Raw genomic sequence first — 24,352 nt, 5'->3', positions numbered from 1 at the left:
AGAACATTAAAGTGTATTATATCCTGTGTTATTTAGGATGCTCTTGGTTTCAAACCTATTTAAGCCACATAAAAATGTATTGACTTAGTAAATAACAAATTCACTGTTGATCAAGTGTTTAATACAGTTTCATTGCTGGAGTCAGGGATAAGTCTCTGTTTCTCTGTTTATCTTCAACCCTAACCTTCACAGCGTGTCAGATTGATAACAGGCTGTCTTTCTTCGGCAACGCTTGGAAATGCTTGTTTCCTTGTACACAGCTGGTAGTTAACAGTATCTCTTTGCCCATCCATATATTAAACAAAAAGTGTGAGTTGCTCTCTGACTGGACCCTCTTAGATCGTGTACGTGCCCTGAGCATATCACTGTAGCAAAGGGGATAGTATTATCCAAATTGTTTTGCACAAATCCCAAACTCACATCTAGAGTCGAGGGTGAGCTCTATCCTTTCCCAGTCACCAACCAGGCTGCTGTATATGAGGAAGTAGGAGAAAGGACATGGGGTGGACAGTCACGATGTCTACTACAGTCCTCCCATTTAAACATCCAGCATTGTAGTGCAGTCTCCTTAGCACATATTCCCTTTTGAAAATGTCCACATAACATCCTTGACAAGAGAGTGTGTAAAATAGTTTCCAGTGATGTTATCCAGTTCCACAGTTGAGAATTTTGGGGTGATCTGCAGTCCCTTTCACTCAGACTATGATGCAGCGCTTCATGGTCCTGTGGGCAATGATTAAATGAAAGAAAAAAGGTCAAAGTCCAATACCCCTAAATAAAAGTTTAAAAGAACACAGTATATCTTGATGTTTTAAAAAAAGATGTGTAAACGAAAAGAATGAAAACAAACATTCATCATATCCTGTACTGTCAGAGTTGCTGGCGATTCTTTTTTCTGTTCGTGTAAAAGCCTTGCTTAATAGTTGTCTTCAAGATTATGTCTGAGATTGACTTGGGGAACAGTGCCATTTCAGGGGAGTGTGCCACTTTAGTCTTCTGCATGTTGCACCATTTTGGGGTCCTGGTGTTTACCCTAGGGTTGAATAATAACAAGGTATTTTTCAGTCAGACTAGAGATTTCTTTGGGAATCACATTTCTTTACAAGTTTTAGACTTTTAGCATGTTTTCCTTTTTGATTCTATGACCTAATAACAAAAGTCCTCTGGTCTAGTTCTAGTCTTCAAATTTGAGCCCTTTTGTCTTCCTTAATACATCTCTGTGCTTTGCATATCCCCTGACTGAGGCAATTTGCAGCAAAGGATTGGGATGGGAAGCATAGCCAGTCTACCCTTTGACTGTAGACTGGCTGGGCTTCTGCTTCATGACAGGAGTGATCATCTATTTTATTAGAGAAGTGCTTTAGGGAAGCCCTATGGTTGTTGTTGTTGTTTTAGTACTTAAGTCTTAAATTCTGCCTCTCCTACCTCTCCTCATTAGATTTGGAATAAAAATAAAAATTGGCTTTTCCAATCCTAACAGGCTAAAATTATCAGCCTCTCAAGCCATTTACATTATAAGCCAGAGGCAGCAAAGGTCTCTTGAAAAAAAGCCATATTTTCTTTTTTTCTGTACTTCAGACAGGTAACCTTTAGCATGAGCTTCTTTATTTCTTGGTATAAAGAGGCTGGTAGGTGCCAACATCTTTGTTTCTCTCTAATCCCTTAATAGTGTTGGTATGCCAAAGTACGAGTCTCCAGGTAAAATAGGTCATTGTTTAATCAATGGTTGCTTTTTTTTTCTAACATCTTTATTGGAGTATAATTGCTTTACAATGTTGTGTTAGTTTCTGCTGTATAACAAAGTGAATCAGCTATACATATACATATATCCCCATATCCCCTCCCTCTTGCGTCTACTTCCCACTCTCCCTATCCCACCCCTCTTGGTGGTCACAAAGCAAGGAGCTGATCTCCCTGTGCTATGCGGCTGCTTCCCACTAGCTATCTGTTTTACATTTGGTAATGCATATATTGTCGATGGCACTCTCTCGCTTCATCCCAGCTTACCCTTCCCCATCCGCGTGTCCTCAAGTCCATTCTCTATGTCTGCGTCTTTACTCCTGTCCTGCCCCTAGGTTCTTCAGAAGCATTTTTTTTTAAGATTCCATATATTCCATATGTTCTCTACACCTGTGTCTCTATTTCTGCCTTGCAAACCAGTTCATCTGTACCATTTTTCTAGGTTCCACATATATGCATTAATATACAATATTTGTTTTTCTCTTTCTGGCTTACTTCACTCTGTATGACAGTCTCTAGATCCATCCATGTCTCTACAAATGACCCAATTTCGTTCCTTTTTATGGCTGAGGAATATTCCTTTGTATATATATATATATATATATATATATACCACATCTTCTTTATCCAGTCATCTGTCGATGGGCATTTAGGTTGCTTCCATGACCTGGCTATTGTAAATAGTGCTGCAATGAACACTGGGGTGCATGTGTCTTTTTGAATTATGGTTTGCTCTGGGTATATGCCCAGTAGTGGGATGCTGGGTCGTGTGGTAGTTCTATTTTTAGTTTTTTCAGGAACCTCCATACTGTTCTCCATAGTGGCTGTATCAGTTTACATTCCCACCAACAGTGCAAGAGGGTTCCCTTTTCTCCACACCCTCTGCGGCATTTGTTGTTTGTAGGTTTTCTGATGATGCCCATTCTAACTCGTGTGAAGTGATACCTCACTGTAGTTTTGATTTGCATTTCTCCAGTAATTAGTGATGTTGAGCAGCTTGTCATGTGCTTCTTTGCCATCTGTATGTCTTCTTTAGAGAAATGTCTATTTAGGTCTTCTGCCCATTTTTGGATTGGGTTGTTTGTTTTTTTTTAATATTGAGCTGCATGAGCTGTTTATGTATTTTGGAGATCAATCCTTTGTCTGTTGAGTCGTTTGCAAATATTTTCTCCCATTCCGAGGGTTGTCTTTTCATTTTGTTTATGGTTTCCTTTGCTGTGCAAAAGCTTTTAAGTTTCATTAGGTCCCATTTGTTTATTTTCGTTTTTATTTCCATCACTCTAGCAGGAGGACCAAAAAAGATGTTGCTGTTATTTATGTCAAAGAGTGTTCTTCCTGTGTTGTCCTCTAAGAGTTTTCTAGTGTCCAGTCTTACATTTAGGTCTCTAATCCATTTTGAGTTTATTTTTGTGTATGATGTTAGGGAGTGTTCTAATTTCATTCTTTTACATGCAGCTGTCAGATTTCCAACACCACTTATTGAAGAGACTGTCTTTTCTCCATTGTATATCCTTGCGTCCTTTGTCATAGACTAGTTGGCCATAGGTGTGTGGGTTTATCTCTGGGCTTTCTCTCTTGTTCCATTGATCTATATTTCTGTTTGTGCCAGTACCATATTGTCTTGATGACTGTAGCTTTGTGGTATAGTCTGAAGTCAGGGAGTCTGATTCCTCCAGCTCCGTTTTTTTCCCTCGAGACTGCTTTGGCTGTTCGGGGTCTTTTGTGTCTCCATACAAATTTAGAAATTTTTTGTTCCAGTTCCATAAAAAAAGCCATTGGTAATTTGATAGGGATTGCATTGAATCTGTAGATTGCTTTGGGTAGTATAGTCATTTTCACAATATTGAGTCTTCCAATCCAAGAGCATGGAATATCTCTCCATCTGTTTGTATCATCTTTATTTTCTTTCATCAGTGTCTTATAGTTGCTGCATACAGGTCTTTTGTCTCCCTAGGTAGGTTTATTCCTAGGTATTTTATTCTTTTTGTTGCAGTGGTAAATGGGAGTGTGTCCTTAATTTCTCTTTCAAATTTTTCATCATTAATATATAGAAATGTAAGAGATTTCTGTGCATTAATTTTGTATCCTGCAACTGTATCAAATTCATTGATTAGCTCTACTGGTTTTCTGGTGGCATCTTTAGGATTCTCTGTATAGTATCATGTCATCTGCAAACAGTGACAGTTTTACTTCTTATTTTCCAATTTGTATTCCTTTTGTTTCTTTTTCTTCTCTGATTGCCGTGGCTAGGACTTCCAAAACTATGTTGAATAAGTGTGGTAAGAGTAGACATCCTTGTCTTGTTCCTGATCTTAGAGGAAATGCTTTCAATTTTTCACCATTGAGAATGTTGTTTGCTGTGGGTTTGTCATATATGGCCTTTATTATGTTGAGGTAGGTTCCCTCTATGCCCACTTTCTGGAGAGTTTTTATCATAAATGGTGTTGAATTTTGTCAAAAGATTTTTCTGCATCTATTGAGATGATCATCTGGTTTTTCTCCTTCCATTTGTTATTATGGTGTATCACCTTGATTGATTTGCAAATATTGAAGAATCCTTGCATCCCTGGGATAAATCCCACTTGATCATGGTGTATGATCCTTTTAATATGTTGTTGGATTCAGTTTGCTAGTATTTTTTTGAGGGTTCTTGCATCTATGTTCATCATTGATATTGGTCTGTAGTTTTCTTTTTTTGTAGTATCTTTGTCTGGTTTTGGTATTGGGATGATGGTGACCTCATAGAATGAGTTTGGGAATGTTCCTTTTTCTGTGATTTTTGGAGGAGTTTTAGACGGATGGGTGTTAGCTCTTCTCTAAACGTTTCATAGAATTCGCCTGTGAAGCCATGTGGTCCTGGACTTTTGTTGCTTGGAAGGTTTTTCATCACAGTTTCAATTTCATTACTTGTGATTGGTCTGTTCATATTTTCTGTTTCTTCCTGGTTCAGTCTTGGAAGGTTATACCTTTCTAAGAATGTGTCCGTTTCTTCCAGGTTGTCCATTTTATTGGAATAGAGTTGCTTGTAGTAGTGTCTTAGGTTGCTTTGTATTTCTGCGGTGTCTGTTGTAACTTCTCCTTTTTCATTTCTAATTTTATTAATTTGAGTCCTCTCCCTCCTTTTCTTGATGAGTCTGGCTAACGGTTGATCAATTTTCTTTATCTTCTCAAAGAATCAGCTTTTGGTTTTATTAATCTTTGCTATTGTTTTCTTTGTTTCTATTTCATTTATTTCTGCTCTGATCTTTATGATTTCTTTCCTTCTGCTAATTTTGGGTTTTGTTTGTTCTTCTTTCTCTAGTTCCTTTAGGTGTAAGATTAGATTGTTTGAGATTTTTCTTGTTTTTTGATGTAGGCTTGTATAGCTATAAACTTCCCTCTTAGAAATGCTTTTGCTGCATCCCATAAGATTTGGATGGTCGTGTTTTCTTGTCATTTTTCTCTACGTATTTTTTAATTTCCTCTTTGAGTTCTTCAGTGATCTCTTGGTTTTTAGTAACATATTGTTTAGCCTCCATATGTTTGTTTTTTTTATGTTGGTTTCCATGTAATTCATTTCTAATCTCAGAGCATTGTGGTTGGAAAAGATGCTTGATATGATTTCAGTTTTCTTATATTTACTAAGGCTTGATTTTTTTATGCAAGATATGATCTGTCCTGGAGAATGTTCCATGTGCACTTGAGAAGAAAGTGTGATCTGCTGTTTTTGGTTGGAATATCCCATAAATATCAATTAAATCTATCTGGTCTATTCTGTCATTTAAAGCTTGTTTTTCTTTATTAATTTTTTGTTTGGATGATCTGTCTATTGGTGTAAGTGACGTGTTAAAGTCCCCCACTATTATTGTGTTACTGTCGATTTCCTCTTTTATAGCTATTAGCAGTTGTCTTATGTATTGAGGTGCTCCTATGTTGGGTGCATATATATTTATAATTGTTATATCTTCTTCTTGGATTGATCCCTTGATCATTATGTAGTGTCCTTCCTTGTCTCTTGTAACATTCTTTATTTTAACGTCTATTTTATCTGATATGAGTATTGCTACTCCAGCTTTGTTTTGATTTCCATTGGCATGGAATATCTTTTTCCATCCCCTCACTTTCAGTCTGTATGTGTCCATAGGTCTGAAGTGGGTCTCTTGTAGACAGCATATATATATGGGTCTTGTATTTGTATCCATTCAGCAAGCCTGTGTCTTTTGGTTGGAGCATTTAATACATTCACGTTTAAGGTAATTATTGATATGTATGTTCCTATGACCATTTTCTTAATTGTTTTGGGTTTGTTTTTGTAGGTTCTTTTCTTCTCTTGTGTTTCCCACTTAGAGAAGTTCCTTTAGCATTTGTTGCAGAGCTGGTTTGGTGGTGCTGAATTCTCTTAGCTTTTGCTTGTCTGTAAAGCTTTTGATTTCTCCATCAAATCTGAATGAGATCCTTGCCGGGTGGAGTAATCTTGGTTGGAGGTTCTTCCCTTTCATCACTTTAGGTATATCATGCCACTCCCTTCTGGCTTTTGTAGAGTTTCTGCTGAGAAATCAGCTGTTAACCTTATGGGAGTTCCCTTGTATGTCATTTTTCATTTTTCCCTTGCTGCTTTCAGTAATTTTTCTTTGTCTTTAATTTTTGCCAATTTTATTACTATGTGTTTTTGCGTGTGTCTCCTTGGGTTTATCCTGTATGGGACTCTCTGTGCTTCCTGGACTTGGGTGGCTATTTCCTTTCTCAGGTTAGGGAAGTTTTCAACTGTAGTCTCTTCAAATATTTTCTCAAGTCCTTTCTCTCTCTCCTCTCCTTCTGGGACCCTTATAATGCGAATGTTGTTGCATTTAATGTTGTCCCAGAGGTTTCTTAGGCTGTCTTCATTTCTTTTCCTTCTTTTTTCTTTATTCTTTTCTGCTGCAGTGAATTCCACCATTCTGTCTTGCAGGTCACTTATCCGTTCTTCTGCCTCAGTTATTCTACTATTGATTCCTTCTAGTGTATTTTTCATTTCGGTTATTGTATTGTTCATCTCTGTTTGTTTGTTCTTTAATTCTTCTGGGTCTTTGTTAAACATTTCTTGCATCTTCTCGATCTTTGCCTCCATTTTTTTTCCGAGTTCCTGGATCATCTTCACTACCATTATTCTGAATTCTTTTTCTGGAAGGTTGCCTATCTCCACTTCATTTAGTTGTTTTTCTGGGGTTTTACCTTGTTCCTTCATCTGGTACATAGCCCTCTGCCTTTTCATCTTGTCTGTCTTTCTGTGAATGTCGTTTTTGTTCCACTGGCTGCAGGATTGTAGTTCTTCTTGCTTCTGCTGTCTGCCCTCACTAGGTGTTCTTGTGTATATGAAGATAAATATATGACCTAAAACAGTGACAGTTGGCTTTCAGAATGTGCTTATTTGCAATATCATCACATTTTTCTTTTCTGTCATTTTTCGTGTTATCATAGGAAGACCTTGAGGTTTTTTTAGAATAAAGAAAATAATCATACATGAACTCCACTTGAGTAAGTTTTGTCACACATCTTTTATAAGAACCTAAGCATGTACAATGTGTAATGCATACAATTACATAGTTTAGATTGTTATTAAATTTGCCATTTTTGTATTTTCTTCTCAGAGACTGCTGGCCTTCAATATGCACCATAGAATTTACAAAAACAAAGAAGAGAGTAATAAACTGAGTAAAATGAAGCTAACTATCTGGATAGATTACTGTGTAAAGTGCAGGAATAGAGGACCCTCCTAGATCAACCTAATGTGTGATTTCCAATTTTTTCTAAATAAATTTTATTGACTTATACATTTTAGTAGAAAATAACTAATTACCAAATAATATCTATATTTACCCATAAATTATGATGGTACTTGTGTCATACAGTCAAATATATATCTATATAAATTTGTAAGCATGTCTATTTGTTAATAGTAATGGCATTTTAAACCCAATGTGGTTTCCTCTTTTGTTTTAAGATTATATTTTTCTGTAACATATATTTATGTAACATTTATATAGGGTAGGTTTTGGAGGTAAATCAGAACCGAGTGAGCTGTGTGTGTGTGTGTATGTGTTGGAAACATAAATTTAAAAATGGGAGTTTTAATTGGAATAAGAAATGAAGTTTGATGAAAAAAGTTGGTGTCTGGTAATTGAGAAATGTTTAAGAACCAGACATAATTCCCTGAATAATGGAGAGTTATAGCTTATTCAGAACATTCTACAGACACAAAAGCCAAATTTCAGAAAGAACCAAGGAGAGTGAGAGAGGAATATTTTAGGATGATTCACCATGATTAGTATTGATGCTAGGCTATTAACCGTTTTATACCTATCTACTTGTAGCTGAGGCTACTTTCCTAAGTTTTTTCTCATTCATGTACCTTCAACCACACTGGTGGATGTTTGCAATTCTCTGTTTTGGCTAAGTTGAGAAAACCTAAATAAATCCTATGGAAGGTGCTGTGTATATATTTTTCTCTCACTTGCCCACACACATTCTCCCTGTTTATGAGAACACATTTTTCTTAGCATTATAATGATTTTGGCCTTGACAGAATCTGTTCAAATTAATACAGTGTTCAGTAGCTCAATAACAGAACAGACTGTAGTTTTGCAATTTCTGTTTTCAAATCATTTGAAGCAGAAAAATCTGACAGGGCATCATTATGGATCTTCAGTACAAGGTAAAGGTATTTGTTTCATTGCAAATAATTATTTGTAACTTCTTAATCAGTGGTTTTATCTTGCTTATTTTCTTGAAATTCAAAATAGCCCAAGGTTTTCAAAATGGTCATATATACATGTTATGACTGTTAATTGCTATTATGATCATTTTGTTACCATTTTGTGTACACTTAATAAATGGCAGGAACATGTGGCAATTGCTTTGAAGACAGTGTGTATAATGTTTACCACCGATCAATCTTCCCACTTTACAGATTCAGTTAAATGATTTGCTGAAAGCACAAAGCTAGTAAGTGGCAGAGTAAAATGGAATCCAGGTATCTTGCATTCCTAAGCCTATAATTTAAAAATTATACCTTCTTGACTTTCTGTTAAAATTTATTTTTAATTTACAATGGTACTTAAATATTTTACATAATAATGTAGTATGTGAAGGTCAAACACTGATAGCTCCATCCATCAAGTATTTATTGATGATCTAATTTGTGTTAAGTACTAGGTGTTATTTGACTTACCCTCAGGGTCCTTGTGGACTGAGGAGACAGATACTCTTAGAACTGCTTTGAGACACAGTAGAACTAAGAAGTGTAATAGACATTCATACAAACCATTTGGAAGCACGAAGCAGAGCTTCATAAATCTTGACTTAGCAGATTAGAGGAGGTACAGCTGAATGATGAACCCTGATGGGTAAATACGATTTTTCATAGGAGAATCTTCCCATAGAAAGGTCAGTCTCCTTTATGGAACCACATGAGAAAGACATAGAAGCATGACTCTTCAGTTGCACATGACATGTAGTGTGTATGGTGGTGGGGGAGGAGTAAGAGAGGCAACTGGAAAGGAAGGTTGAGGACAAATTGTGGATGATCCTAATATCATGCTAAGGGAGATATATTTTTTTGAGAAGCCCACTGGCAGGTTTTGAATATGGAGTTCTGTGTTTCAACCCAAGGATTTAAGGAGGTAACTCCAGAGGCATTTGGGCATTATAAGGATGGACAGAAAGTGTCATGCTGAATTGGAAGTGCCAGCGACACCTCTAGGCAGAGCTGTCTGACTATATTTGGAAATTGGGGTTTATTCTCAAGGTGTCAGTTAAGACCAGTGACACAGACATACAACATAGGGGCTAGGATGGAAAGAGATAACAGAGCAATGCATAAGAGTATATGAAATTTCATAGAGAGAAAAAGTACAATAAAGTTTGAAGCGGTTCAGTAATATAATATTTGAGATGATATATTTAAGCAGGCAAACTAAAAGCAACCTGAGTTGGTGCAGGTGGGACTAGGGGGAGGGATAGTTAGGTGTGATTATAGAACTTCCTCAGAAGAGTACTAGAACACAGATGATTTTTTAAAAAAGCTTTGAGGGACTTCCCTGGTGGCCCAGTGGTTAAGAATCTGCCTGCCAATGCAGGGGACGTGGGTTCGAGCCCTGGTCCGGGAAGATCCCACATGCCCCAGAGCAACTAAGCCCATGTACCACAACTACTGAACCTGCACTCTGTAGCTCACGAGCCACAACTACTGAGCCCTGCACCCCACAACTACTGAAGCCCGTGTGCGTAGAGCCCATGCTCTGCAACAAAGACAAGCCACTGCTATGAGAAGCCCGCGCACCGCTACGAAGAGTAGCCCCTGCTTGCCGCAACTAGAGAAAGCCCACGCGCAGCAATGAAGACCCAACACAGCCCAAAATAAAATAAATAAGTAAATAAATTTATTTAGGAAAAAAAAACTGAGGAAGATGCTCATGTTCAACAGTGTCAAATGCTCTAATGGAATTGAAGAGGGTGCCATTGGGGGAGAAGCACTGGGTGTGATGTTTTAGATGTCGACTTGGAAGCTTTGAGAAGGCTGTTTCCTTAGAGGGTGGGAAACAAAAACGATTGCGTAGGTTAAAGGTTGAAGACAGCAAATTGGAAGCAGGAAAGTGGAGTAATCTATTCAGAAGTTCAGTGATGAAAGCAAGGAGGAGATGGAATAATAGACTGGAGAGTGATAGTATTGGACAGTTGTGTTTTAGATTGGGAGAGATTTAAGCACTTTTTTTTTAATTCTATTTTTGGCTGCATCGGGTCTTCGTTGCTGCACGAGGGCTTTCTCTAGTTGCAGCGAGTGGGGGCTACTCTTTGTGCAGTGCATGAGCTTCTCATTGTAGTGGCTTGTTGAGGAGCAGTGGCTTGTTGAGGAGCACTGGCTCTAGGAGCATGGGCTTCAGTAGTTGCGGCGTGTGGGCTCAGTAGTTGTGGCTCGTGGGCTCTAGAGCACAGGCTCAGTAGTTGTGGCACATGGGTTTAGTTGCTCTGTGTCATGTGGGATCTTCCCGGACCAGGGCTCGAACCCGTGTCCCCTGCATTGGCAGGTGGATTCTTAACCACTGTGCCACCAGGGAAGCCCTGAGCAAGGGTTTTGGTATACTCTGCAGTAGTATACTATGTGGTAGGAATCTATAGTACACTATGTATACTGTACTATGTGCTATATGTAATATGTGGTATAAATGTATAGTCCTTGCTATTGTGGAAAAACGGGCACATACAAAATTGACATGAACATTCATGATGCATCTTCAATAACGAGTTTTTGTTCCATTAATATTTAACTAATACAATTCCTTTTTTAATAAGCAATTATTATTAGTATTTATTCCTGCTTAACCCTTTTCAATGCCTTTAAGTCTCAGTGTGTCTCTTCCCTTTATTAAGAAATAATCTTTCACGTTCGAGTTTTGTCAGAGAGCAAGTTGGCATAGAGCATAGACCATGACATAGCTGGAACGTTTTAACATGATTTGATTTTATAAAACACGATGCGGTAAGGATCAAACAGTTCTTTATTTTAAAACATTCGCTGCTGGAAATCTGTTATTGATGCAAAAGCTTACTGATCAGTAGGACTCTGTCCCCTGAGGCCAAGTTTTTAAGCACTTTCTACAGCTTATTGTAAATAATGCAGAGGGGCAATGGGACCCTTTAAACCCAATTCAAGAAACAAGCCTTCTGAAAAACATGGTCTCCCACAGTCAAGCATTGCAGCAACTTTCCTATTTAGAAAAATGCCAATGAATGTTCTGAGTTTTGATAGCTAGTTCTTATATGCGTAAAGCTGAGGGAAAAGAAAACATTCTTGACTCACAATCCACAAAATTAATGTGCATATGATCATATCAGTATATGAATTGTGAATGTTTAACGATTAAATGTGATTCAAAAATAAAAGGTGACAGTAACCAGGGATCAGTTCTTAGACCACATTCATTTCCCTGATGATCTCATCTAGTATCTTGATATCAAATACCATCTGTAGGTTGATTGCCTGCCAAATGTTTCCCCTGGCTCAGAACTTTCTGCTCAACTCCAAACTTAGGCGCACAATTCAAGTACTCACTCCTAGTCAATTCAAATTGAACATGTTCAAAACTGAACCGACTAACCCCCGATTCTGCTTCATCAGCAGCCCTTTCTGTCACAGTAAGTAGCAGCTCCACACTTTCAGTTGCTGTAGCTAAATACTTAGTCTCCCTTTTTCTCACACCTTATATTGGTCAGAAAATTATGCCAGGTCACCATGACCAATCTGTATCCAGAATCTGGCCCCAACCTCATATCCGATCTGGATTATTGAAATAGCCTTTTCAGCTGGTCTGCTAACTTTGGCCCTTCCCTTACCTACATCCACTTTGTCTGCCATATGGTCCTCTTAAAATGTAAGTCAGATCATATCACACTGCTGCTGAAAATCCTCCAATGGCTTGCCACCCACTCGGAGTAGCCCCTCTGTGTTCTGAGCCCATACACAGTCACCTCCCTCTCCCCCTTCATTCCTTCTGTGGCCTTGTTTTCCACAATTATTGCCTTCTCTCATTCCACTGAAACCATCCTGACCTCCATGCCTTTGCCTCTAAGCACATGTCCCCCACATAGTCACATGACTACCTCTGTTTCACATCTTTAAGTCTTTTTCTCAAATGATGCTCACTCAGTGATATTTTCCCTGACCTTCCTAAATTAAATCCACAGTGTCCCCTTTCTTCTTCTCGCATTATTTTTCTCCATAGCACTTACCAGCTTCAAATTTACTTATTTAATTTGTTTAGTATGCCTCCCCTAATAGGATTAGTTCCACAAAGATGTGGGTTTTTGTCTGTTTTGTGTATGGCTGTATCGTCGTTGCCTAGAACAGTGCCTGGCTCTTGGTAGTTGCTCAATAAATATTTGTTGAAGAATCACTAATATGTGGTAGAGCCAGAATTACATATGCTTTCAGAGCCCTTCTCTACAAAATAAATAAAGGTGTGATGTATTGAATGTATACAATATTTTTTTCTAATTGTTTCTGTACTTGGCAAGTCTGCAATTATAACAACTTTATGACAAATCATAAAGTTTTCAGTATTATTAGTTCAGTTGTCCCTAGAAAGGCTAGACAAAGATAGATTTACCGATTCATTGTGAGTATCTTACATACTTATTAAAAAGTAGAATAATAATGGATGTAACATTACTATTTCCATGTTTAAGGATATATTACCTATAATGAATAGATAATAAAAGAGATTTAATTTTCTGAGTTCCTTATTTCTTCCCAAAACAAGGATATACATGTGTGTGTATAGTTTCTAGGTTATGATTGAAGCATTTCATTATAATTAAGCGTTTTTTATTCTAGTTATAAAAATACCCACGTCTACCATTTTTGGGTAATCTTTTGAAAAAAATTCCTTTTCTGAGAGGCAGTAAAATACACTTTGGCTTGATCAGATAATTCCTGTAAAAGAAAAACACTTTGAATTTTAAATCTGTTGATTTTACACATGAAGATTTTTTTTAAATACCATATTTGTGACTTAGAATTCATACTGTTGTCTCATGAACTTTGATATGAATTCAGTTATGCATTTGTATACATTGTTCATGCTGTATTTGGGTGATATGTGCTGCCTCCTGAGAAGGTTCAGTTTCATTAAGAAGGTCTATATTAATATTGTCAGCACTTTTATATTTCATTAAACCCATGTTTTACTGGTCCTTAAATAGTGATAATTGGATAAAGAAAGTTAAGGAAGCGAGTCAGTCATAAGAAGTCGTGTGTGTGATGAATAGAAACATCTTTTCTATATGTTTTATTTCTAATGATGTAAAGATGATGTTACATCATTGCAATAACCCTTATATATATCGATACATTATACATTTTAAAGATTTTTTCTATGTCATTTCCTATTTTATGTAACATTTTCTGAACCATGCACTGGATTCCTTTATTATTTTAGCCTATATTTGCTTTGTAGACATTTGCAGTGCTAAAGAAAAATTGATACTTGTCCTGTGGAAAAATGTGTGCCTATGTATTTGTCATAAAGCTATTAGATTCCACAAGAACCCAAGGCAAACTCAATTAGCCATCAGGTGTAATTGTGCTTTAGTGCAAATAGTTTTCTTTCCCTAGAGGACAGTCAGGGAGGCTGGTGGCATCAAATGCACAGGCAAGCCTAAAACCAAACAAGGAGCTTTATAGTTTTGTCTACCCCGCATACTCTTTTCTACGTAAGTAACTATTGAGTCATAAATCTTCTTTTGGAAAGCTGATTGTCAGTTTCTTTTCTTCACACTGAAAAATGGTCAATATATCGGCAATGAGTGTTATGTATTGCTCACTGGCAAGTGATATCTCTAAAGGTGGCCTATTATATGCTAAAAACAAAAGGCTTTGAATCCTGTAGGATGCCAAAACCTCCAGTCAATTTAGTCAATATTTCAGACAGTACAGTTGGAAAAAATCAGTCAAGGCAAATTGCCATTGTATACCTTAAATATCTTTGTGGATCCCATTTTGGTTAATTTTTCTAGCATTTCTAAATGTTTTGCTGTATATGCTGCTGACAAGGAGCAAATTTAATTATTTTGAATTTCAGCAGCCTTTCCTTCCTTAGCCTTAACTTTCTTGTTGAGGTGCTAATGAGCTGTGAAAAGGCCAAATGGAAGAGAAATAAGAGCTCCAGGTAATCCATACTCTGATAAACTACTCCCATGATAATTGACAGTTTGTGGTTCTTCTGGGACAGTGGGAGAAATAAGCAATGTTGGCCAAGTATGTGGAGCAACTTGTGCTAATAACATTGTAAAAGAAGTTTACAAGGCAATCACGATTCTTTTAAACAAATATCATGTGTGTACCTTCAGGCCTAGGCACAATTTGATTATCCAAAATGCTTTGTAGGTCAAATTGAGCTGCCTCCCAGGATTTCTAAATCAGGAGATTCTAAACATACTTGTGACTGTTTCCCTTCTGGCTTAAATGAATTTCCTTTTCCTGATTTATAGTTTCCCCAGAACAAAGACATATTTGACCTTCATTTTCTGCTCATTTGCAGGCTTTTTAATTCATCTTCATGTTAAAGTTTTTAATTGCTGGCATATTTTAATACTCAAGGTTTAATTCATTGTTTTAATTTGTGTATGTGGCAATAATTCCGTTTCCTTCCTACTGTAATATGAAATAAGGCCAATATATTAAAAAATACCTTTTTATAGACTAAGTAGTGGTTTTGTAGAAAATTTCCAAGGGTTATACAAATCAAGAAAATGATAACTGACTCTACACAAGAGTATTTTTAAAATAAAAATTTGTTTTTAAATATAGTATTGATTATCTCAGTATGTGAGATGTGTTTCTTCCCTTCCTATTTTCAAAAGTAGACCAAACAATTTGAAATATGCCAATAGGCATGTTTTAGATGTTGATATATGTTCCAAGTATGATTATATATCCCAGTGATATTGTTACGTATTTTATAGTATCCATCATTTTATGTGGTGATTTAAAAATTCAAGTATACCAGTAAATTTTAGGGCATTGTACTAATGAAGCCTATTGTAAATATTTAAAAATCTTTATATGAGCAAGTTATCTATTGAGAATACAGAAATTGTACACCAAAGCCAAGCATATTATAAGCATGTAAAATTATTCACAGAAGGGTCTAGGGGAGAGAGAGACTGGGTGAATCAAAGAATTCTGTCATTGGTTCTTGGGATGTGTGAAAGACTTATAATCATTACATTCAAAGTATGGCACATTCTTACATTTTTGATTTTTAAATGCATTTTTTACCAATCTAGCTATATCTGGGAAATGCTTCTTCTCCTTAAGTTATGAAAAATATGTCTGGCAACATAGTTAAAATTGTAGGCTTCTGAGAGACAGATACTGAGTTCACCTCCCATCTCTGCTCTTTACTAACTGTGACCTTGGGCAAGTTTCTAACCCCTATGCATCTGGTCTCCTTCCTGTAAAACGTAGACAGTAGGCATTCCTTTTGTTGTAAGGTTAAATTAGGTATTTTAATGATGTGCTTGCAGCACACCTTACAAATAGTAAACACTCAATGAATTATACTTGTGTTGTGTTTATAAATTTTATAGGAGTTTAGAGGATGAAAAAAGCATTATAGATTAGAGCATAGTCTACAAAGTGGGGAGCACCTAACCACAAGATACACAAGATGATCCACTGGGGTTTCAGAAGAACATAGTATGATGTCTCTTCATATGCATACTTTATTTGAAATTAAGAAAGAAAAAAACTTTACTAATTTTCAATATACAGGTTTTCAGGTGATTTTGTATAACATATGGTCCTTGATGTCCTCTGTCAGACATATTTAATCAGATGAATTGGTATTGGACCTTATTTATTGGCATCTTTGGTGTTCTGGATGCATCGCAATGCATGTGAACAGTTAAATGTGTTTACAGGTTGTATTATCTTAAGTAGTAAAATACTTATAATATTTGCAATAAAATCAGAGTGTCCCAGAGAATACTTTTTACTGCACAGAAATGTTCTAGTTATCACATGGTAAAGTATTTGAAAAAATGTAGTATATATTTTCTTTTTCAAAAAAATAAGTGTTCCAGATATGCTGAACATTTCTGTTTTGGCAAATGGCTGTGCTTACTGTATCATTTCTCAGACATTTCCAGAAGCAGTAAAAAGACTTGATCTCTCCTTTCAAGGCAAATTTCTGTATTAACCAACAATGATTAAGAAAAGAACTGCATTTTATAGGAAATATGTGCTATGGAGAGTGCATTTCGAAAATGAATATTTGACAGTATTCTCATCATAAGTGTGTCAGTTATGAAATCTTTTACAACTACACACAGAAACTTGATAGGAAATATTTTAAGTTCATTTACAATATAAATGAAATGTTTTCATGAGGTTTTGAATCCGTATTATAAATATGAAAATGTTTTCATTTGATATTGCAAGAAATTCTGATTTAGATAATAGAAGATTAAATTTTTTAGCTAAAACTTTTGTAATACCTGGTAGATTGGGTGCAGAGTGAATAGGGCAGCTAAGTTGAATCAGTCCTCAAAATTGCTATGGGACAACGTGTTTAAAAAAGTGGAATATGAAAAAAAAAAGGTCGTGAAGAACCTAGGGGCAAGATGGGAATAAAGACGCAGACCTACTAGAGAATGGACTTGAGGATACGGGGAAGGGGAAGGGTAAGCTGTGACAAAGTGAGAGAGTGGCATGGACATATATACACTACCAAAGGTAAAATAGATAGCTAGTGGGAACCAGCCACATAGCACAGGGAAATCAGCTTGGTGCTTTGTGACCACCTAGAGGGGTGGGATAGGGAGGGTGGGAGGGAGGGAGACGCAAGAGGGAGGAGATATGGGGACATATGTATATGTATAACTGATTCACTTTGTTATAAAGCAGAAACTAACACACCATTGTAAAGCAATTATACTCTAATAAAAATGTAAATTTAAAAAAAATAGAAAAAAGTGGAATATGCAGTCACAAATGTTATTTTGATAAAGATGAACACTTTACAAAGTTGAAGAGCAATATTGTAAGGTTCAGGAAGAGTCATACAGGAGATGAGATTTGAGCTGGAACTTAAAGGCGAATATGATTTAAATATGTTTGGAAAAGTATTTTTGTTGTTGTTTTTGTTTTAATATGTTGGTAGCAGAGAAATAAACAAATAGGAAGGTGAAAGATGAAAATTGATTATTTGTAGGTTTCCAAAGCTGTGAGAGAGAGAATAGAGGAAAACATCTGAGACCACTACATGTTAGGGTATGAATTTGGGACTGTATTCTAAGAGTAAAATCACTGAAGTTTATTGCATGTAAGAGTAAAATACCCGTTATAAATGTGGCAACTATGCTCAAGTTGGATTGAAGCAAGCAAAAGATAGAGAAGAGGGATTCAATTTGGGGAGCATGTCATTAACCTCATTTTTGTGTTGTTTTAGCACAGAGTTTCTCAAAGTGTCACTCCTGACATTTGGGGCCTGATCATTTTTTTGTGGAGGGGGAGTGGGTGGTGGTAGTACTTATGCTGCCGTTGAGCTGTGCAGTGTAGAATGTTTAGCAGCATTCCTGACGTCTACCCGCTGGATGTCCTAGATATCAGTAGCACCCTCTACCCCCAGCAGTGACGATCAGAACTGCCTCCAGATATTGTCAAATGTCCCCAAGAGGGCAAAACAGCTCCTGGTTGAGAACCAGTGGTTTAGGGTGATGTCACTAGGAATGAAAAAGAAGAGGTGAATGTGAAATTGTAGAGTATGTTGTTTGCTGGACAGCTTTCAACCAAATTGTTGAAAATAAAAGAGCAAGTCATTTCAATAATAATAAAAGGGTTTGTTTTTAAACTAATACACACATATGTCTTTATGACATGTATTTTCTATGTCAGACCCACTTGGGACTCTGTTTAGCATTCCTACTCATGTTTTCCATCGCCTCATTTTATAATATATACATATATACCCTTAAATTCTTTTTTTTTGTTTTTGTTTTTACCTTAAATTCTTTTATAGTATCTTCCCTAAATCAGCAGTGATTCCTCCCAGCTTGTAGCCCACCCTGACTTTTGAGTCTTTTACTTTAAGATGTGAAAAGAAATATTAGTACAAGAGATAAAAAACTTGTCAAAAGGTTTCACAACTTTTATTTCTTTCAAATACAGTGAGCCTTTATACACTCTTCTCAGTTCTCTAAACCTTAAGATTAAGAGCTTTAATTGTTAATGAGACCCTGAAGTATATACCTTGGAGCATGCACACTCTTGTTAGGAGCCAATGATAAAACTGAAGAACTGCCTGTTGCCTTCAGCTGACTAATCTACCTGCACCAACAGGGTAGAGGCCTGCTCTGGTCTTTTATTACTTGGCTTGAGGCAGAGGGCAGAATTTGTGGCTGTTAATGAAATCTATCCAGAGTCTTCCCAGGGCTTAATATCATTTGCATTTCCCTTATAAATGTCAAAAAGGCCTTAAACAAAGGATCTCTTTCCTTGAAGAGAACAGATAAGGATGTGTGTTTTAGAATCCAAGCAACCTGGTTTTAAATACCAGATCAGCCAGTTACCTTTGTGATCTTTGGCATGTTATTTAAGTTTTCTGTTCCCGTTTCCTCATCCTACTATTTTCTGTCATCTTGAACTGTTGTGGTGAAAAATGATATAATGCACGTTAAGTGCTTAGCAAATTGACTGGCACAAAGTGCCCAATAAATAATGGTAGCTGTTGTTATTGCTATTAGATATGTAGTTGTTGTTGTTGTGATGGTTGTTATTGCCATACAGCAGGCCATAATTTTTCCTAAATCCTCATTAGGGCTTAACTTTGAACTGAATTTCAGGCACAAGCAATATTAAAAATTACCTATTTAATGATATCATTAGATTGAATGTCATGTACAGTGTTGCATGATGGATTAACTTCTCGTAAATCACTTCTGTAATCATTTTTCATACTTTGAATAATACCCTGGTTTACATGTTATATCTCAGAGGAAACAGCAGAAATGTGGCAAGAATGTTGCCAGTTATAAATCCTGGTTCCTCTGAACTGTTCTTCTTTTATTTAGTAAAAGAACCACTTGGTTATCCCTCCATGATCCTTTAGCTTTCAAATAATCTTTCACTGAAGGATAAAGATTATAGAATACACCCAAAAATTCACCATCCATGCATTGTCTTACGCTGTGTAAAAAAGAAGTGTGACACATTTAAAGGAGATAAGTGACAAAACTTTCAAAAGTTCTTGAAACATTTATACATTCAATAACAGTAAAACTGTTTTTATCCAGGTTAAAACTCATATCACATTTTAAGGTTAAATTTGGGGAAGTTGCCAAAATAGATCAGTTTCAACAGAAATATAAAAGTACTCAGCGATAGATTGTGCCCTCTGGAAACGTCCCAGCTATTTTTCTAAGAGCTTTGTGGTTTGCTGGATTGCTGGTTTCACTACTTATGCGTCGCCATTTGATGACTTATCTCAGTTTGAATTGCCAAAGTCATGCTTCTAAAAATACACACAGCTCATTCAACTGTGTTTCCTCATAAAAATCATTTGCCATTTCAGCGAACATTGGTCCCCAAGTACAGGCGTTGCAAAGCATTTCTTGGAAATTAGAATGTGCTTAGCATTTTATATGCATCATTACATATAATCTTTTCAGCAGTCCTATGGAGATATATTATTATTTTCTTTGTTTTACAGATGGGGAAACTGAGACACAGAGAGGTTGAATAACTTATCCCAGGTCAGCTAGATAGTAAACTGGTTTTTAAAAAATATTTCTGTATGGAGTCGTGTCAAGCCTATCACTCTCTGTTTTATTATGTCAATTTCTATTACTAGAGATGAGTTTCCAGACATTTGTCCTGGACATTGCAGGACTAACACATATACTTATTTGTCTTCCCCCATTACTTTACTCTTCTGCTGTCTACTCCTTCACCTTTATGCATTAGCAACATCTTCAAGGAACAAAGGTGACAATATCTAGTAATTCTTCGTGCAAAAGGGTAGTAATTAAGCCTTTGAAGTATGTGGGTAATGTTGAATAAATTTTAGTGTTCTTAATTTTGAAAACAACCAGAATTGTTTCATCCATCCATTGTTATGCCTCTCATCTGAATCATTATTTGCCCAATGTACTGCAAGCATAAACTACTTTTATAAAGACAGAAATTAAAATAAGATCAAAGCATAGGAAAACAATTATTTCCAGTTGATCCTAGCATCTCCATTCATGACATGATTGGTGTCTCTTTCTTATGCATAGATATTTTTCTATAAGAAGCAAAGATCAAGTTTCCTAGAAAATTTTCTTTGCCATAATATGTATGAACTAGCGACAAGCTAAAGTGAAATATGTAATGCTATGACAATGAATACATATTTTGGGAAACTAAAACCAGAAGCATAAGCCTATGTGTCCTTGTTTGTTTCCAAATTCTCTTTCAAAGATGGACAAAAAAATAATAAAAGAATATGTGTTTTTCCAAGGGTTTTATTGCAAATGTGCAAATGTGGAATTCAAGCAAATTTCTTCTTTCATGGGTTTACCTGAAATTCTAGAACCATTTCCAGTTTTGTTCCATGAGCTATAAATTTTTTTTTCATCTTGATCCGGAACATATATACATATACATTTATACATAGACACACACATATATATATATATACATATCTGAAACAAAAATTCACTAAATAATCTAGTCCTTAATATAAATTACACAGACTGGTATTTTTATTCTATTTAATTTTAAATAGAATATTCCTGGTCATGACCCACTAAAATGATTTCATGAATCACTGATGGATCATGACTTACAAATTTGAAAAACAGTGGTCTAGACAGAGAAAAAACTACTCAGAGTCTAGCTGACAATTTTGACCATAATCATGTATATATGTAGAGCTGATTTATGGATATAAATAATGATTAATTGAGTTACTTATGTAATTTTACATAGCTTATTCATGTTTGAATTTACCTTTAATATAGCTGTCTTTGCAAAGTTTTTGTTTTATGAACATCCTCAGACAAAACTTTTAGATTCAGAATTTATGAGTGCTAGACAGCATGTCCTAAAGTATAAAGATTTGCCTTCTAAAATTTTCTCTGAAAATTCAAGCCTCTGTAAATATCAGTAAGTCATGAGCTGTTTACTTTTTTAATCCAAATTGTACAGTAGTAAAATATAGTATTGTGTTACTTGAGTAATAGTGTTGTTTACAATTTATCATTTGCAAAAGATTATTTGAACTCAAGATTGTTAATAATTTTTAGAACTTTTAAATAGGAACTAGATTGAGGTTCAGGTTCAGAAAGGTTTGATTTAATTGATGCTTGCTCTTAGAAGTTTCCTGGGTCATTTTTTCTATAGGAATTATCTGGCCCTTGAAATCTGGACAGTGACTTAAGAAGGTAACCTTGGAGCAGGTTGTGTTTCAAAATGGTTCTTATGTGTAGAAGAATCGAATAATAATTAATAGCTATCGCCTACTGTATTGGGTTCTTGCACAAGATCAGGTATTCTGCCAAACACTTTATATACTCTCCTTTAATTCTTACGGCAATCTTAGGAAAGTATTATTGTTCTCATTTTACATAGGAGGAAGCTAAGGCTAATGATGGGGCTAAGGGACTTTACCAGGGTGACAAGATTCAAACACTGATTGTTTGCCTCCAAAGCCCCTGGGTTTTATAACCACTTTTTATTGTACATAATAAATGTCCCATCTCTTCTCACCCATAACCCAGGGAAGGCAAAATATCCAGGAGTGGACTGTACTTTTTTTCCACCTACATACAGGGCTGGCTAGCAATTTGTACAGCCCAGTGAAAAATGAAATACGGAGCCCCTTGTTCAAAACTGCAGGAAGGAAAGTGCTGTTAAAATTACTAAAATATAAAGCTGTTTACTTTATTCTATGGTCTTTCTCTCAACTTGCCATCGTGTTTATTTGCTATTTGACATCATACTGAATAAAGAAAATTAAAATTTTAAAGTATTTAGCATGAGTTTTACTGCCCATTGTTATATTGTGCAACTGCAGTTGTAAATGCAAATATAAGATCGTTTAACTCAAGCAGAATCACCAGCATCGCACAATTCGTATTTCAGAGCTTGTGCATGCATATGTATTTCATTCTTAACATGGAAACATTGTACAACTAAGCTGTTTTTATTTCACTTCTTGATAGGTGTAAGTTCTACCCATGTCCTGTGCCTTCAGCTTACTGATGAGTTAAGGAAGGAGTGAAAGGAAAGGAACCATCTTGCCCTATCTTTCCCTTTCTTTCTCTGTCATCAGTTTCAGTATAAATGGTTGGCTAATACAGGAAAGAAATAAGAGTAAGAAAGGATATGATAGGGTTCTTTGATTGTTCATGTTTTCTTAGGATTGCCTTCTTTCTGCATTGGAAGCAAGTTTCCATTCAAACTGAAAGCATGACTTCCTGGGGCTGTCAGTGCCCCTCTCATTCAGTCATAGTTACCTTCCGCTCACTTTGAGTCTGCTCAACTCCCACATGTCATGGGTCCACCAGAAATCTAGGCTTATGGGACATCAGAAGCACTATATGCAAATAGGACAAACACACCTATTGTACTTATCTCCTGTGCTCACATGCATACTTCATCACCCCATTGGACTTCACTTACAAAATCCAAGTTCAAAGATAAAATTATTAAGAATTTTAAGACGGCAATGTCAAAAAGCAGATAAAACAAGCAAGGGGTCATTCTGAGTCTTGGGCACTGTAAAACTGCTCAGGTTGCCCAACCATGAAGCTGGTTCTGTCTACACACATCCCCCAGGCTACGTTTTTGTGACTTTTTTCCTCTTAATGATGACTTTTATACTTATTATTTATAGTATTTAGGGTTAGAGAGAAGGGATACACCATGAAACTTGTTCTAACCCCTCATCCCTTCAGAACTTGCCTTGACCTTGGGAAGGGCCAGTGCGACTAGCCCTCTTGGGGCATTTATGCTCTGTTTGAGATACTGGAGTTGGGTGATTTTGACTTAACAGGATGACATTATTTCTGCCAGTTCTCTAGAAATAGATTAAGAGTGCATCATTTGATGAAAATATTACACCAAAGACTGCCACTATGCTTTTTCATCCTAAAGGACTTAATAGAGAAATTTATCATATTAAAGTTTCAAAATTGGAGCATTTATCAGAAGAGCACAGTTAAGTTGGTGCTAGCAGCTCAGTGGGATAAGGCCCAGAATTGCTGGGGACTGGGAATTCAAGGCAGGCATGGCAGGGAAGAACCATCAAAAGGATGAATTTTTCTCTAGGCAAGGTCAATGAACCCTGCCCCCCGCCACACACACACACCCCGCCCCAAGTAGTTTCTGATTGTTTTACAATGTCGTTTGTTTCCTTTGCAAAATCCTGTTTGTTAGGGCCCAGTGTTTGCTTGCTCTCTTTATAGGGTGTTCAGAAGATTTCTCTCCAAATATTTCTCTAATATTTTTGCTCTGACTTCTTCAACTATTTTCCTGTGTCCCTTACCTCAGCAGGAAACCCTCTTGAGTGTGGGCCTTCTCAGGATTTCTAAAGCCCAGCAACCTGCCATGAGTGCAGTTGGCCTAAAGAAAAATTTATGCATATTTTATTTGTTCAAATTTTTGCTGTTGATAATTGCCTTCAGGTTAAAGCAGCAGGCACATAGCTTACCCCAAGAGCTCTCTCCCATCACTTGGTATGGTACTGGTACCATAGCTGTACTGAGTACAGCTCCTGAATCTCTGCAAATACACAGACAGGTTTAGAGGTCAATATTCCATCCTAGAAGCTACCGTCAGCTCTACAGGTGATTCTCTTGAGGTCTCCGTTACTTGGCTTGAGGTGGTGGAAGGTATGGACGTGCATCGCACTCCAGGGGAATCCTTTCTCACCAGATTTCTCCAGTCTCCTTGTTTCCTCTTACACACCTTTGAGCTAGGCAGTGGATTAAGGGTGGTGGGACAGTTTTGTGGTCCCTTCTTAGCAATTCCTTCATAGGTGGCCTGGATCTTCTCTTTAGAATTATGAACACTTTGTTACCATTGATCTCAGCTTTAGGATCCAAGGAGAAA

At 36.5% G+C, this 24,352-nt stretch overlaps 1 protein-coding gene across 1 annotated transcript in view; it reads left to right on the top strand.

Annotated features, from left to right (window-relative positions):
* Nucleotides 1-24,352, top strand: part of DMD (dystrophin) — a 2,035,184-nt gene that overhangs the window by 461,093 nt on the left and 1,549,739 nt on the right. The gene's annotated exons all lie outside the window — the stretch shown is intronic.

This window comes from Phocoena phocoena, chromosome X (assembly GCF_963924675.1).
Source record: "Phocoena phocoena chromosome X, mPhoPho1.1, whole genome shotgun sequence".
NCBI classification, from domain to species: domain Eukaryota; kingdom Metazoa; phylum Chordata; class Mammalia; order Artiodactyla; family Phocoenidae; genus Phocoena; species Phocoena phocoena.
Note: the sequence above shows the minus strand (reverse complement) of the source record. Positions and strands in the feature narration are given on the sequence as shown.